At 37.8% G+C, this 15380-nt stretch overlaps 1 protein-coding gene across 1 annotated transcript in view; it reads left to right on the top strand.

The window, feature by feature from the left end:
- The window catches only part of CDKAL1 (CDK5 regulatory subunit associated protein 1 like 1), a 335413-nt gene that overhangs the window by 78881 nt on the left and 241152 nt on the right, over window positions 1-15380 (top strand). The window lies entirely within an intron of this gene.

The following is a 15380-nucleotide window of genomic DNA, read 5'->3' on the forward strand; positions in this document are numbered from 1 at the left end:
ATCATGTTCACTCCTATTGCTCTATGCTGACAAAAGTACTGTAGCATGGACATAGATACCAAAACTAGAATACAAATTTCTTACAGGGTAAAATAGCAGTGGAAATGTATATAAATATTTTATGTGGAGCAGGTGAGGAATTGAAGAGTATAATCTGCCACAGTACAGTGATTCATTATTTCAGTAGTTCTCATGTGTTATGTATTTCTATTTAGTAGATAAAAAGTAGATTACACAACTGTTTTTAATTATCCCTCTGAACTGAGGCCTCTTTTACTAAGTAGCTACCATAGAAAGTGTTATGGAAATCAATGGTGTTGCAGCAATAAAGCAACAGATTGAATACATGAAAAACAATATAAAATGCTGGTAATGTTTTCCTGATACCATGTAATTTTCCATATAGTTACTGCCTCTGCCTGTGAAGCAGATCTCTGCTTTTAGACTACTAAGCTAACAATAATCAAGCATGTTTTTAAGAATATTGAAAAAAAACTTGAAAAAAGAGGTCAAATTTCTAACTATCTTTTCAATTATTCAGTACTTTCTATTAGGTAGTAAGCTGTTTGGTTAAAGATCTCTTTGCTTCTGTAAGTGCTGCTTCATTTTATTTAAAAAGCAAAGAAAGAAAGAGAACGTGACCATAAACAACACCCCCCCCTCAAAAAAGAAAAACAACAACAAAAAAAAAAAACAACAAAGCCACAGAACAGACAGAACCTTGTAACTACAGATTATTATTATTTTTACATTAGTGTTTGAATATATAATTTTGTCGCCACCCATTCAACAATGTGATATTACTAAAAAATATATAAATATTGTAATCTTTGTGAATTAGTTTCAAAACATTTTTACAAATATAAAAATAATATCAGGATGGGATTGGAAGATATTTACCCAACCTACTGTTCAGGAATTTAGAAGGGAAGATGTTCTAAAAATAGCAGTTCTACATAGGTTGCTCCAGAAGTAATGCAACCTGTTTATTTCTGTGAAAACTACACCAGATATAAACACCACAGTAATACTACTTGATAGAGCAAATTCTCGTCTGCAAAGCACGATTTTTCAGTGTAGACACCATCATTAACAATGCGTTTTTACTCGTCGTGAGCAAAAGCCCACATGCCACACTTGCAGAAATTTGCACCACCGGAGGTGATTCACTGTCACCACTGCTGAATTACACCACCATTGCCACACTGTGCTCACATCTGCATTTTGGTCTCCAGAATTGCTCAGCAGGCATCGATGAATCTCAGTGGGTACCATTTTTTTCCTTATGTAGGAATTCAGTGACACGCCTTTGCTTCATATGCACTTCAGACACCATTTTGTCAGACTGCTCCTGTGCCGCCATCTGTCACACAGCAGTAAAGTGCAGTGGTATATTGCTGGGAAGGTTCAGTGTCTACTGCCATAACCACCATTTGCCTCTGATGTCATGGGCCAGCATGTTAATATAGGAGGCATTACTTTCAGGGCAGATCTCATAAAAACTGGATGTTTTTTCATCACTTCAGGTGAACCAGATAACTTCCTTTTATGATGCACAATGAAGTGTGTAAGCCAAAGAATTCTTTACTGAAGGTTAAAAGTAGCTGATAACAGTTGATTCAAATTCAGACAATGTGTAAGTAAATGAGTTTACAAAAATGCTACGTTTTAGTGTGCGGAGGTATAGATTGTAGCTTAAGCATGAACTCCGGCAACCTTCTGGTCCATAAAATTTGCTGAATTGGAAGGCAGGTACGGGGAGAAAATCCAGAATACATAGTCAGCTGCACCATGAGGCCTTTAGGAGAAGAGATCTTGAGGCCTGGCCTGCCCTGGCCTCCCTCAGTTGCTTACCTGCCATGTCAGGGCCATGGGAAAAGGTCAGTTGTGTTGTATGAGAAAGCAATGGGAAGCTGGTTATGCTTGCTGTAGTGCTGTGGCCGTTAGTCATAAAATGGCTGAGCCATCTGTTGCTTGAAAGCTACCCCAGCCTACCACCTGGTGTTTTGTTGAACCCAAGGATTTGTTCCGGATAAGCACTGGTTTGCTTAATAAATACTGGAAGGGAAGAATGGGAGGGGAACGTTGTAAGGTGTTCCTCAGTTCTTTTCAGTGCTGAATAATATCATTTGGATCATTGTAGCCTTCTATGCTTTCTCATTAAAAACAGTTTTATTTTTGTTTTCAGAATCAAAGATGAATAGTAAAATTAAACAAATGCAACATGATACAGGGATTGGTGTAAAGTTCAGAGCAGTATATGCTTTAATTTGGTAGTGTGGTAGAGTGGTAGATACCCACCTGCTGTACTCCTGTTCTTTTGGCAATCTGTCAAATTGCTTTGCTGTTCTGGTGCCTTTATTTATTGGATCTACTTGGAGCGTTTGAGAAGCTGCAGACTATCTCATGCAGCATTGGCTGGAAGAGTGTTGGGCTGCTAGCTGCCTGAATGCAAAAACCCCAAACTTCTTAAAGTTGTGAGTTTTGCTTCTTTATTGTGTGTGGTTTTTCTTTTTCTTTTTTTTTCTTTTAAACAATGATATATATGCATTAATATGGTGCTACCCTATACAGGTAAATTGTGACTTAACTGTAGGCTAATTTATTTTCTTTGACAGTCTTTAAAATAAGAAGAGCCACACTGCTCTTGAGTGATGTATGTAGGTTACTCCAAAAGTAATGCCTTTTATTTGTTTTCATGGCAACTACAACAGATCTGTGGAGCACAGCACTACTTGACAGAGCAAATTCTCAACTGCAAAACACTATTTTTCGACATAGTCACCCACCAAATCCGAACTACAGGACAGTCCATCCAAGGCAGTGTGCTTTATGGCCTTCGGACTGATGTGGGGCCTTGGTGTTATTGTATTGCAGGAAAAAAAGGTTGTCGTCTTCTCTGGCCTGACTCGAAGTTTGAGCCTTCAGCTTAGACAGTATTGTGACGTAGTAGTCAAAGTTGATAGTTCGTTCAGGTTCCAGGAAATCCAGAAGGATCATCCTGTTTCTTTCCTAAAAGACAGTGCACATCAACATATACCTTAGGAGGACTGAATCTTGAACGTTTTCTTTGATGAGGAATTCTCATATTACCATTCAAAGGAATGCTGTTTTAGTTCCAGCTCATAGTTGTTGTATTGATTCAGTAGATTCTGGCACACTTGCGTGTGGTTTTCTTTCTGTTCCTCAGTGAGCATTTATTGTCCCCACCTAACATAAACTTTGGGATATTCCAGTGATGTCATCATTGTTTCCAGTGCACTGAAATTGATATCAAGTTCCATGCAGACTTCCCTGGTTGTAATCTGCTGGTCTGTGTAGATGAGATGATGGAGACATTCTTTGTATTGTGGTGTGACAGCTTTGTGTGACCATCTGAAACATGGCTTGTCTTTCACATTGCTGTCACCTCTGCTGAAACACACCACCCACGTGTGTGCTCACATCCACTGATTGGTCCTTGTGAGTGTTCAGCAAGCATCAGTGAATATCAGTGCAATTTTTTCCACTCAGAGAAATTCAGTGATGCACCTTCACTTCATATGCACTTCCCTATCAGATGCTGTTTTGTCACACTGCCCCTCTGCTGCCATTTGTCACACAGCAATGAAATGTATCAGTGTGTTGGTGGGAAGATTCAACCTCTGCTATCATCCCACCAACATCCACTTGTGACACTGTGGGCTAACATGAAACAGGAGGCATTACTTTCAGAGCAACCCTCGTAATTCCTAATGCAGTACCAGCACCTGCCTCCCAGCCCCTTTGTAACTACACTGACTGGGTCACAGGGAGGTCGCTATAGAAGTGGTTGGCTTCTGCTTCTAGGTGTCAGGGTTGGGCTGAGTTGAGAGCAAGGCACAATGCAGAGTATTCGTATGTCCTTCAGAGAAAGCAGATGATGTTCTGTTCTCTGCCAGGTTGTTAGTTCTTTCCACTAGTAAAATCAGCCTAGATTTGGTTTTGAATTCTGTCCGAACTACACCATGCTGGTGGAAACCTTGGGTTCTCCTCGTTTTGTCCTTTCACAGTTTCGATGCCTCCAGTAATATGGGAAATAAATGTGAGAATTATTTCACATCTGATAGGCTTTGTAATTTACTTACCATTACTTTTTTTCTTTATTCTTTTATTTTCTTTTTAAAAACAAAACAAAACAAACTGATTAGTCTGAGAGTTTTTTGGGATGAGGAGTTCTTAGAAAGCCAAAGGATGGATGGGAAGAAGCAGCTGATTTCTTGAAAACTTTATTGTAAACCACTGGATGTATGCAGTCTTCTGTAGTGTTTCTTCTGTTGTTATTGTTTTAATTTATTTAGAGAAAGCATTTATTGGGAAATAATCACTATGGAGAAGTATGAGCACCTAAAATCCTTTGATTGCGATAAATAACAACTAGTTTTGAACTAACCTCTTGGTCTTTAAATATGCTAGCTGTTAAATATGCTATATTCAAATCCTCATAGTTTGAAATGTGTCTTCTTCATTTAGTCACCTTTTAGAATACTGAAAATGATCTTTGACAGTAGAGGCTAATGTTCTTTCCCTAGGAAATGGAGTCAGAAACAATGAGGAGGATAGTATAAGATGCTCTTAACGCAATTGGGAAATTGGTTTGTACCTGCCTCTTGTGACTTTAAACTATGTGTTAATGACTGACTTCTGTAATTTTAAATTCAGAAAAACTAGCGTTATGTTTTTGTAGGAGTTCTTGCTTACAGGAACCAGAACTAGATATCTAAGAAAAATAATGAGCAATTACCAAAACTGCTTTCTTGTGTCAGCGTGTTAAATGACAAATGCTGGCTCATTGCATTCTTTCCAAAAGTATTTGACTCATCCTGGAATATGCTTAGTTTAAGTCTGTCCTGCCTGCAGTGTCTAGTAAGTACTTCAGTGCTTTCAGCTCTGGTGTGGTTATGGATTTTAGAAGCAGGTAATGTTTTGGGTTTGTGTATGAGATCAATGCAGTTTGTAAATTGACGATTAAAAGTTTGGCAGTACTAAGTTTTTTGAAGTGACAGTTCAGATATTATCTCTGGCCTATTTTCCTGTACCTGTGTACTCAGCTTACTGGCTTCTTGAAAGCAGTGAGTTATCTAGATGTCTGTGAGACTGGGCTCTTAAAATTTTAGTGCTTGTGATGTTACAGCTGTTGTTGCAGTAGAAATGCTATACCTATGAATTGCAGCATGTTATCACCTGCTACTAAATCACTCTCTGGGGCTATCTTTTGTTAGATGAGGCAGCAGAGATGCCTCATCTTGTTGCAGAAGTTGACTGAAGAGCTGGAAGCAGCTGCAGCAAAACCCTGTGCTCCTTTTCAAGATAATTATTGATGGTGTGTTTGGGCTGCTTCCAGTGCCTGCTGTAGCTCCTTCAGGACTCACTTGCCTCTCTGTAGCTGTTGTGAAAGCACAGCCTCTGCAGCTCCAGTGTTTAGAAGAGCGATGAGTTTTATGCTGGGAACTTGAGTGTACTAAAAGCAGCTAAATGCTGTGGTGAAAATAAATCCTAGCTGGACTCTCTTTCTCATAGTTTGAACTCATTGGTTTTCCTTAAAACTGAGAATGTGTTCAAAGAAGAAGAAAAAAAGTGGTTTTTTTTTTTTTTTTTTTGTTTTCTAAACTGTGAGTTTCGTTAGGTCCAGCATAAACACAGTATGGGGAAGGTAAGGAAATTTTAAGATGTAGGCAGCTAACATTTCTGTTAGTAGAAAAGTTAGCGATTTACTCATACAATTCTCAACAAACAACTAATGTAAGTTAGAGAAATCTGAGTGCACTGGGATATATAGACAATTGCTACAAAAGGATGTGTATCTAGAAGAAAATTGGTTAAATAAAAATGTTTCCTTGCTCCTGTGTCTGTGCTTACCATTCTGGACCATACTGGACATTGTGTGCTCTGACCAACCCTTTGTTCATTTAAACAGAAATGAGAGCATTGAAGCAGGCTGAGATTTTCGGTTCAGAACATTGCTCCTCATGCAAATGGTGAACCTCAACCTATTTTTCTCTGAACCAAGTTTAAACAGAGGATAACCCTGCTTAACCCTGCAGTCTGCCATTGTTTGGCGCCATCTGCAGTGGTGTTTAAGGACAGGTTGGATGAAGCTCTGGGCAGTCTGATCTAGTGATTGACAGCCCTGCCTGTGGTAGAGGGGTTAGAACTTGATGATCCTTGAGGTCCCTTCCAACCCAAGCCATTCTATGAAATGTGCTTTACTTTCATGGGTGGTAACACAAAAATTGTTAAAAAATTGATAACACCAGGCATGCCTATGCTCTCTAATGCTAAACAATGCTAGCTTAAAAAGTCTACCCGATTATTTTGAAGAAGAATTAATCATGGAGACCCTTACTCTTGATAAATAGTAACATCTTGTAAGTGCTTGAGTGACATTAAATCCCCACTATAGTTAAATCCACGCTTCCATGTGAGGACAGTTTATATGATGCGTGTTCAGCAACATTCAGGATAACTTACCCTTGAGAGTTGACGTTCAGTTTACCTGCAGCGCTCTGTGAAGAATACAAGCAATACAGATGTACTGGGTCAATTTTTTGATGTGTAAGTACTGTTAAGAAGCTCCCTGGAGCCCTTTCCATGCATGGACATGGAAGGAAATGATGCTGTCTGGTTTCCTGGATGCTCCTTTGAGCTCTTCTTCAAGATTTGTTCTTTCAGCTCAGGCCCATTGCGCTTGAGGCCCTTGTTGTTGACAACAAGGTGATGGTCTGGATTTTGGAATGTAGTTGTAACGTTTTCTGCTTAAGTGACTTTAAGCAAGTTGTTCTTTAATTTTTGGAGTTTTAAAACTGAGATAAAAGACAGCTATGCATCTTGTGAGTTTGAGCTTAGAAAAATCTTTCTTGGACCAAAGAATGGATTTGTGATCCTCACATAAAAAGTGATTTATAAAATGTTCAGTAGCTTTATTTTTAACTCTTTAAGAAACAAAACAAAACAACAATTGAGATTATTCTAGAATGCAGTGGGATAGTCAGCTCTAGCGTATCATGACATGTTAAAGCATCTGTCTAGTGTGTATGCTTACCTTAGTAACAGGCATGCCTATTGACATTTGAATTAGAGCCTTTTGTTAGAGGTCCTACTGTGCCAGAAGGATGTCGAGATATTCCTGGGTATAATGACATGTCATGGGATGTTTCAAGAGACTTGTTTATTTTATTTTATTTTTGTTTTTAAAGAGGGTTATGTTAATTTATTGTATTTTAGTTAAATAATTTTTTTTATTTTTGTATTTTTATTATTTTATTATTGTATTTTAGTTAACTCTTTCAGGTGTTAAAGTTTATTAAATGTACCAGCGTGCTATAGGTATTTGAGGAGATAATCATATCTGTTTGGATACAGAGAATATAGCCATCATAAGATAGGCTTTTCAGGCACTGACTTAATTATATTTCCACTTGCCTCTGGCATAGTTTCCAGCAGATTTATCTTATTTTATTATAATGCCAGAAAACAGCCTTTGAAATATGCAATTTTCTGTTAGCTTAGCAGTTTGCCCATCTGTCCAGCCATTCAAATTTTAATTTAACTCTTCCAAAATATGAAGTCCATGTCCGTATTCTCTAATGCTGACCTATCCAAAATGAGAAAGACAAGATTAAGTGATCTATTGTTGAAGATTATAGCTGTGTATTCTCTGTGCAATGTTAAAATCAAATGAAAAACTATCTGCCCATTGGATAGAAAGAAAATAGTTCCAGCCAGTTCTTCTCTGAATTGGAATAAGTGACTGTTCCCCGTTCAGTAGAATTCCTCATCAGGCATCGGTTCACAGTCTCTGCTTTTTTGTTTTTCTCTCTAAGCTGTATAATTTTCTTGATGATGCTCACAGCCTCAGCTCTGGGTCTTGGCAGAGCAGACTCCAGTGTAGAAGGGCAACTTCCAGCACAAAATGCACTGACCAATGTCTTGTGATCTAAGAGGTTAATATGTTTCTGTTCATCAGCAGAAAGACTTACATTGCGCTGTTCTTCTAGCTGGAAAAGTATATCACAAAATAGAGGACATCAAAAAGCCGGAATGAAGAAAGGAAAGTAATAAGGCACTGTCACCTGGGCATTTCGGCAGCATGCTCTACAGGAAACAGTAATGAATTAGAGGAATGCAGCATGCACTGTTTCTGGTTGCTTTGTGTTATATCTCGCATCTAAATAGGGTTGCCATTGGGCAATCAGGTTAATCACGTTAAGGGAAAAGTACATTTTGAGAAATAGATAATGTGCACAGTATCCTTACACTTTGAAATAAAGGTGTATAGTGATTTAAGTGCCTTTTAAGCTTTTCTATCTTTGCTGTTTTTATATAGTAAAAAATGTGTCTCTGTAGTTCTAGTGGCTTAGTGTATACAGTGGACATCCTCTGTTAACATTAGTTCCCGAGAACAGTCTTACTGCAGATAGATTTTGTTATTTTTTTTGTAATTTGATATGTAACTTGAAAAACTGCTATCTGGTGATTGAAGTGACAGTATGAAAGCAGCGATGAGTAATAGCTGGCAGGCCCAGACCATATAATCACTTAGCCAAAGCTCAAACATCCTAAATGAAAATGTTTTAAATTCAACTGAGGGAGTGGGACAAATGATTTAAGGCCACGTGGCTGTGGCCTTAAAATAATTCTGGTGGTGATTTTAATTCTTCATACTGTACACATAATAAAGGTCAAGTTCTTCATATCTGTTGAACCATGAAAGCTGGAGCACTTGTTATTCTATGAGGTGCACCTGTGTGTGGAGACTAAGAGCAGTCTGGTTTGGGCACTTATTTATGGACTGTTATCAGTCAGACATCGGTCCTCATGAATGCATAAGTTACAGCCTTATGTTGTTGCTTTGTACTGAGGATGACTACGCAGCTCTCCAGGAAGTAGTTACCAATTTCTTGTATTTCTTTCATTTTTAACTTATTTTACATTACTAAATGCTACAGTGATAAGAAATCAACAAATACCCAACACATACCTATGCTGTTTTATAGTGTTTTTTGTATGTATTTGTAAATGATTTTACATATAACCTATTGTTTCCTCAAATATTTTACTTCAGTTACAAAAGGCCTGTGATCTTTCTATCTGTATATTTATTTATTAATTTTTAAGTATAGCACTTGCCTTTTTCTTCTGCCATTTGACACTTGTAAGGGAAAGCAATAAGGGAGAAAACCTTTCATGTTCTTTTAGAAAGATATTTAGGAGATCTCTGTATACAGCATTGTAATTTGCATTCATCTTGAATCAAGTTTGTCAGACTGAGGAGAACAGGTTCCCGGAGCAATTGTGGAACTTTGGAGCAGGATGGCAGACCTCACATGCATTGTCAGACCACTAAACATTTCTTGTAATCTGTCTCTCTCGACACCCCTTGCTTTCCTACTCATTCTCCTCTGCATTTATTTTACTTTGCTTGTTCCCAGATGGGCTACTGCTTCCTCTTTTTATTTGGGTTTACTCCAGTCCCCTCTGTTTTCCCTTCCTGGCCTGGTGCGCACCTCAGTGCCAGTAGTTGTTGGCAGGCCAACTTCCTGTCTTATGTATTCTCATTTTTTATATATTTTAATAATATTTCCTTCCTCACTCACCTTTTCCTCCTAAAAAAAAAAAAAAGTATTGCTTACATGTGCCCTGTTGCTGCTGGAATAATAATGTTCTAATGATCTTCTCATGTTTTTTTTTTGCTCCTGAGTTTTAGGATGTTGATGGTAAGAAGCACTATTCCAGAAGGTATTTGGTATCTTTATAGCTACATTAGCTGTATCCTTGTAGCTAGATGTTGTACACAGAATAATTGAGGGGTTTTGGTTTGTCAGTCCTTTCTAAAATTGCAGTGGAGTACTTAAGGCCCTATTTTAAGGGAAAGTAGAGCACGTGAGAGGAAACACAATTCAAGTCATGTAGGTGCCCTGAGTTAGAAAATAGAACATAATAGTTTATTTGGAAGAGACCTACAAAGAATAAGTCCAACTGCCTGATCACTTACTGCAAGAGGAGTTCACAATCTCATAAATTTGTCTAATAAACAAGATAATAAATCAGTTCACAGGGTATTCTTCATGTATCATACTACATGTTCAAATCTATCATGACCTCTTATTTGTTTTACCAGTTGAAGTTAATCTCAGTTATTTTTCTGAGGCTAGCAAGTGTATACAACACTGTTAAGATGAGTCTGAAAAAGGGATAGTTCTTGTTTCCATTTTCATGTGATGTTTTACAAAGTTCTGCTCCACATACCAAGTTTATTCTTGGTTTATGTATAATCTGATATAGTGGTTCCCAGTTTGCAGTGTATTTTGCAGGATGGAGCCTATAAGCAGCTTCCCATCAGCTGCCCGTTCCAGGGCCAAGGTATGGCTTCCCTACCCCCACCCTCACTACTATTGTGAACTGTAAAAGTGATTAACACAGGCAAATCTTTATTGTTGCTAAGAAGGGAATTCTGAACTGGCTTATGTGAATTATTCAGCTGAGATCCCATCAGGCAGACCTCACAGAAAGGTCCACTTTACAAGGGCTGAATTCTAAAGCAAATTGATACACATCAGTTTCTGCAACAGTTAATGTATTGCAAACCTTGGGGGAAAATAACACAAATGCTGAAAATCTGCATGAGAAAATAATTGATTGTTGGCCGTCTAGGAGATGTTCCTGGCAAACTAGAAATTACTATTTGCTGTTTTTCCTGCATTAATTACCAGGTACGTAGCACACTATGTTTTTTGAAAACTAGATAATCTGTTTACATAAAGGAAATTATGTCTTTTGACTATTTACACTATTGAAAATATCTTTGCTTGTAGCAGATTCTGTGAAAGGAGCGTATTCCAATACATGACACTTTTTTATAACTAAAGCTTTACATTTGCTATTGTCAACAGTTTAAGAGCTGGCTCAGCTTTCAGCCCCCTGCTGAAAGGGCTCTGGGAATCTTGGTATCAGCAGCAATTTGAAAACGAATCAGCAGTGTGCCCAGGCAGCCAGGAAGGCCAGCTGTATCCTGGTGCATCAAGCATAGCATTCCTAGCCAGTGGAAGGAAGTGACTGTCCCACTCTACAGTGCTCTTGTGCAGCCTCATCTTGAGTACTGTGTGTGGTTTGGGGCCCGACAGTACAAAAAGGACATAGAACTATTAGAGTGTGTCCAGAGGACGGCTGCAAAGGTTGTGAAGATTCTGGAGGAAGGAAGGTATGAGTCTTTTGGTTTATTCAACCTAGAGAAGAGACTGACAGGAAGCCTCATTGTAGCCTATGATGACTTTACTAGAAGGAAAGGAGGGGCAGGCTCTGATCTTTTTTCCCTTGTGGCAGTGATAGGACCAAAGGGAATGGCATGGAGCTGCAACAGAGGAGATTCAGGTTGGATGTGAGGAAAAGGTTACTAACTGAGAGTGGTGTGTCCCTGGAACAGGCTCTCCAGGGAAGTGGTGACAGTACTGAGATCACTGGAGTTCAAGAAGCTTCTGGACAGTACTCTCAGATTTATGGTCTGACTGTTGGGTGGTCCTGTATGCAGTCCAGGAGTTGGACTCAGTGATCCTCACAGGTCCTCAGTATACTCTATTGCAACTCAGTATATTCTATTATTCTCTATCTTTGTCTGTGTGAAGTTTTGTGCCTTTTCCAATTATCTACTTTAAAACAAAACAGAACTTTGCTTTGCTTTTTCTAATTATTAGAAGTGGTGTTCAGAAATTCTTAATGCCATGAAGTGGTGTTTGCATTTCTGATAAAATGTTGTCATGTGTTAGTAATACTTCCTAAACAGTGGTGTTGGTTGGTAGACATGCAGTAGCTGTGAATATTTGTCCAGTTAGCTTCACTCACATAGTTTATAAGGCAAAAATCAGACATCTTTTTCCTTGCAAATCAAATCCTGTGTTAAATAGCTGGAAATCAGTAACTGAACTACTGTTTGGTAGTTGCATTACTTTCATTTATCAACACTTTTTTCTCCCGCATGGCCTGCAGATTCATTAGCTTCCTAACTCACTCTCTTGCTTCATTCCCACCCTCAGGAGCCAGAAGTCATTTATGCTGGTAACTTCTTCACTCTTCCAGGAACCCTGCTTGGAGAAGGAACTATTTTGTCCCCCACACATGCTTAGCTTTTACTGAGAATACGGACAAACTGGTTTTTGCTATTTTTATGGAGAACAAATGGGCAACTTCTGCTTTAGGGAAATTAGTTTGACAAACTGAAGTTCAGTGTAACAGGGTGCCTCCCTATGCAGCTGGGTGTCCCTGTGACCCGCTTGAGCTGTTGTGCTGCTTCCTTAACTGACCAGTGTTTTTCATGAAACTTTAAATATCCCACTTCATTGCATCCATATTTTTACCATAAATATTCCACCCAAAATGAGATGATACTTACTTTGAACTGTGTTGGGTAATCCATAAATGGATTTCAAACTGATAATTTATATAAGATTATTGACTATATAAAGCTGGGAAGAAAAATTTAGACATGAGATTGGGACTTGTATGAGAAAACTTCTTTAGCTAGTCTGCTATCCTGTTACTGGGAAGTTGGCAGATTTTTAAGGAAGCATTCCTTAGTGTACAATACATCTCCCTCTCCAGGTGTAGGAAGTCAGCAAAAAAAGGTAAAAGGTCAACATAACTGAACTGAGACTTGCTGGTAAAACTGGAGAGGAAGGAGAAAATGCACGGGTCATTGAACCAGGGGCAGGTACAGAGTACAGAAATGCTGTTGGGTTGTCTAGAAATTGAGTCAGGAAGGCCAGTGTCCATCTGGAACTGGACTTGGCAAGGGATGCAAAGAAGAATAAGAAAGGTTTCTATAGGTGCATCAACTTGAAAAGCCCAGGAGAGTGTATCTCCATTAGTGAGCAACACAGTCAGGCTGGTAACAGTGGACAAGGAGAAAGCTGATGTACTCAACAACTTGTCTGACTCAGTCTTCGCTGGCACCTGCTCTTCACGCCCCCTTCAAGTGGATGGTTCAGAAGATGGGGACTAATGGAGCAATGACCCTGTTTGCATTTTTTACTGTTTCTTCCCAAGTTAAGCTTTTCTTGCATTTTGTCCAGCTTTGCAGGAAGAAAATTCATAATAAATAAAAATGTTTTGGTTTGTATTGGCTACTATTAAATGCAACAAATGAGTTGCAAACTCTTAAATATAAGGATATAGAATACAAAAAGAGTCAGAATAGATTTTGTAAAATAATGCTTAGAATTGTTTAGTATATATATTTGAAGTTGCCCATTTTATTTTTAAGGTCAAATTCACACTGTCTAGAAAGAAAATGAAATGATGGTGTTGGCTTTTTAAAATCTATAACTTTTGAGTTATGATGAACTCATGTTATTCATATACTTTTATTTCTCATAGTAGCACTATTGAATATTATGCATCTTTAAGAATACCACGCATGCTCTATCTACTCTGTTTTTCTGCTTTAGAACTGATAAAGCTAACACATGAATAGAAAAAATGCATCTGGGTTACATTTTAAATGAGAAGTTATTAGAAGCCGAACTTGAGTTAAGTTTTCTGTAGCAAATAACACAGTTCTTTTTATTTTTGTGTTTCCTTATTTGGCATCTGTATTATTGATATTGTAATTTTCTGATGCTGAAGACATTTCAAACTGCATGGAAACACAACTTATCTTTCTCAGTGTTATCTTACAGGGAACTATTTCCATGGAGAGAAAAATCATTTAGAAAATAAGTGCAATAGTACAAAATCTCTTGAAGCTAACCATGCTTCACATGTAGGATCTTGTCTGGGGCTGTCAGAGGAAAGACACATACATCTAATAGCTTTTTCAGAAAATGGTAAATAATGGCAGAAATTACTTACAGTAGGTAAGTACTCATTAAATTGATAGGCAGAGTGAACAGAGGTGGAAAGAGTAATTTGGATATACTCATGGGATTAGAAAGGGTGATTGTAGCTACAACACTTTAAGAAGAGGGCATCAGGAGTTGAAGGCTTTTGAGTGTTCAGAAGATAATCAGAGCAGAACTGGCCATCTGTTGACCAAGAGTCAGGGCATTTAATTTAACCACTTAATTTAAACAAAATGTAAGAATTGTGAGCAGTGCAGCACTGTTAAGCTCTTTAGGAAGGGATTATTAACACCAGATAAAAACACTAAGATGTTATCTCCTCTTTTAAACCATGAAATCATGTTGAGGTTCTGGTTGTAACAGTACAGAACTTCCAGTAGTGCTGGAATTCTGGAGTAATTCTGTAGTGTATTTTGAAATAAGTGTGTGTGTAACATATGCAAGTATACTAGATGTCTGTTGCTGATGAACTTTAACCTGTATTCTGCTGATAAAGGTGGGACTCTGCCTTATAGGTACAGTTCTTGTTTTGTCACATGCATGCTTCATTCTCTTGTGTAGTAGAGAAGTCTGGACTGCTTTGTTTGGTGGCAAGAGAAAGTTGATGCATGGGGTTCAGATTTTGAAAGGAGCATCAGGGAGTGCAGCGCTTCATTTCCTGATTTATGAATTTATGATAATTATTGAATTATTTATGACAATATATAAGTATTGAATATTATTTATGATAATATATAATTATTATAATTTATGATTTATTAAAATGTAAGTTTTGACTCCCTCTAGCACCTGTGTAAAAAACACCTGTGTAAATTGGTGGCATTACTTTTGGAGAGACCTAAATGAATGTAGCATCATCAGACTCTGAAAAGTGTATTTGTGGAGGTATGGAAATGTGTAAGAAAAATATAAACATTTCAGAGTTGATTTCAAGGCAGTATGACATACAGCTAGCACTTCTTCTGTCCTTTTAGATTCTGTAGTGTTTGGGAAATGTAAAACAACTGAAAGGAGTAAATGCATTTCTTATCCAAAGTTTTGTAACAGAGTGATAATTTTTGATGAAATTCAGTTGAATTCTGAGGTACGTAAAGTAGACTTGAGACACATTGTATTATTAAATGTCATCTTCTTAAATCTGAAGAAATGTGTATAGTATTAAAAACAGAAATTGATTTGGAACATAAAGCAGTTGCATAGAAAACATTTGAGCAATTATCTTGCTTAGATATGTTTAGAAGTTGTTTTTTAATCATTTTTTATCATTTTTTTATTTATAAATAGTAGTAGTAGTATTTGAGCTGTTTGTATGCTATAGAGAAACTTGAAAGTTCTAACTTCTGTGTGAATGTAATGTGTCTGAAACTTAGAGAACTTCAATGCTGAAGGCCTTTATCTTTTGAGCATATATGAAGACATCAGTCCATCTTACATAGAACATTTGGGATCCTTGTGGATGTGCAGCTGGAGCTTGTCTCTATTTCCTTGCACATACCTGTGTGTGATCACACATAAGAAGCTGGTCTGAGA

The sequence above is a fragment of the Cyrtonyx montezumae genome, unplaced genomic scaffold, assembly GCF_038088225.1.
Source record: "Cyrtonyx montezumae isolate F1298 unplaced genomic scaffold, pur_monq_1.0 scaffold_8, whole genome shotgun sequence".
Taxonomy (NCBI): Eukaryota; Metazoa; Chordata; class Aves; order Galliformes; family Odontophoridae; genus Cyrtonyx; species Cyrtonyx montezumae.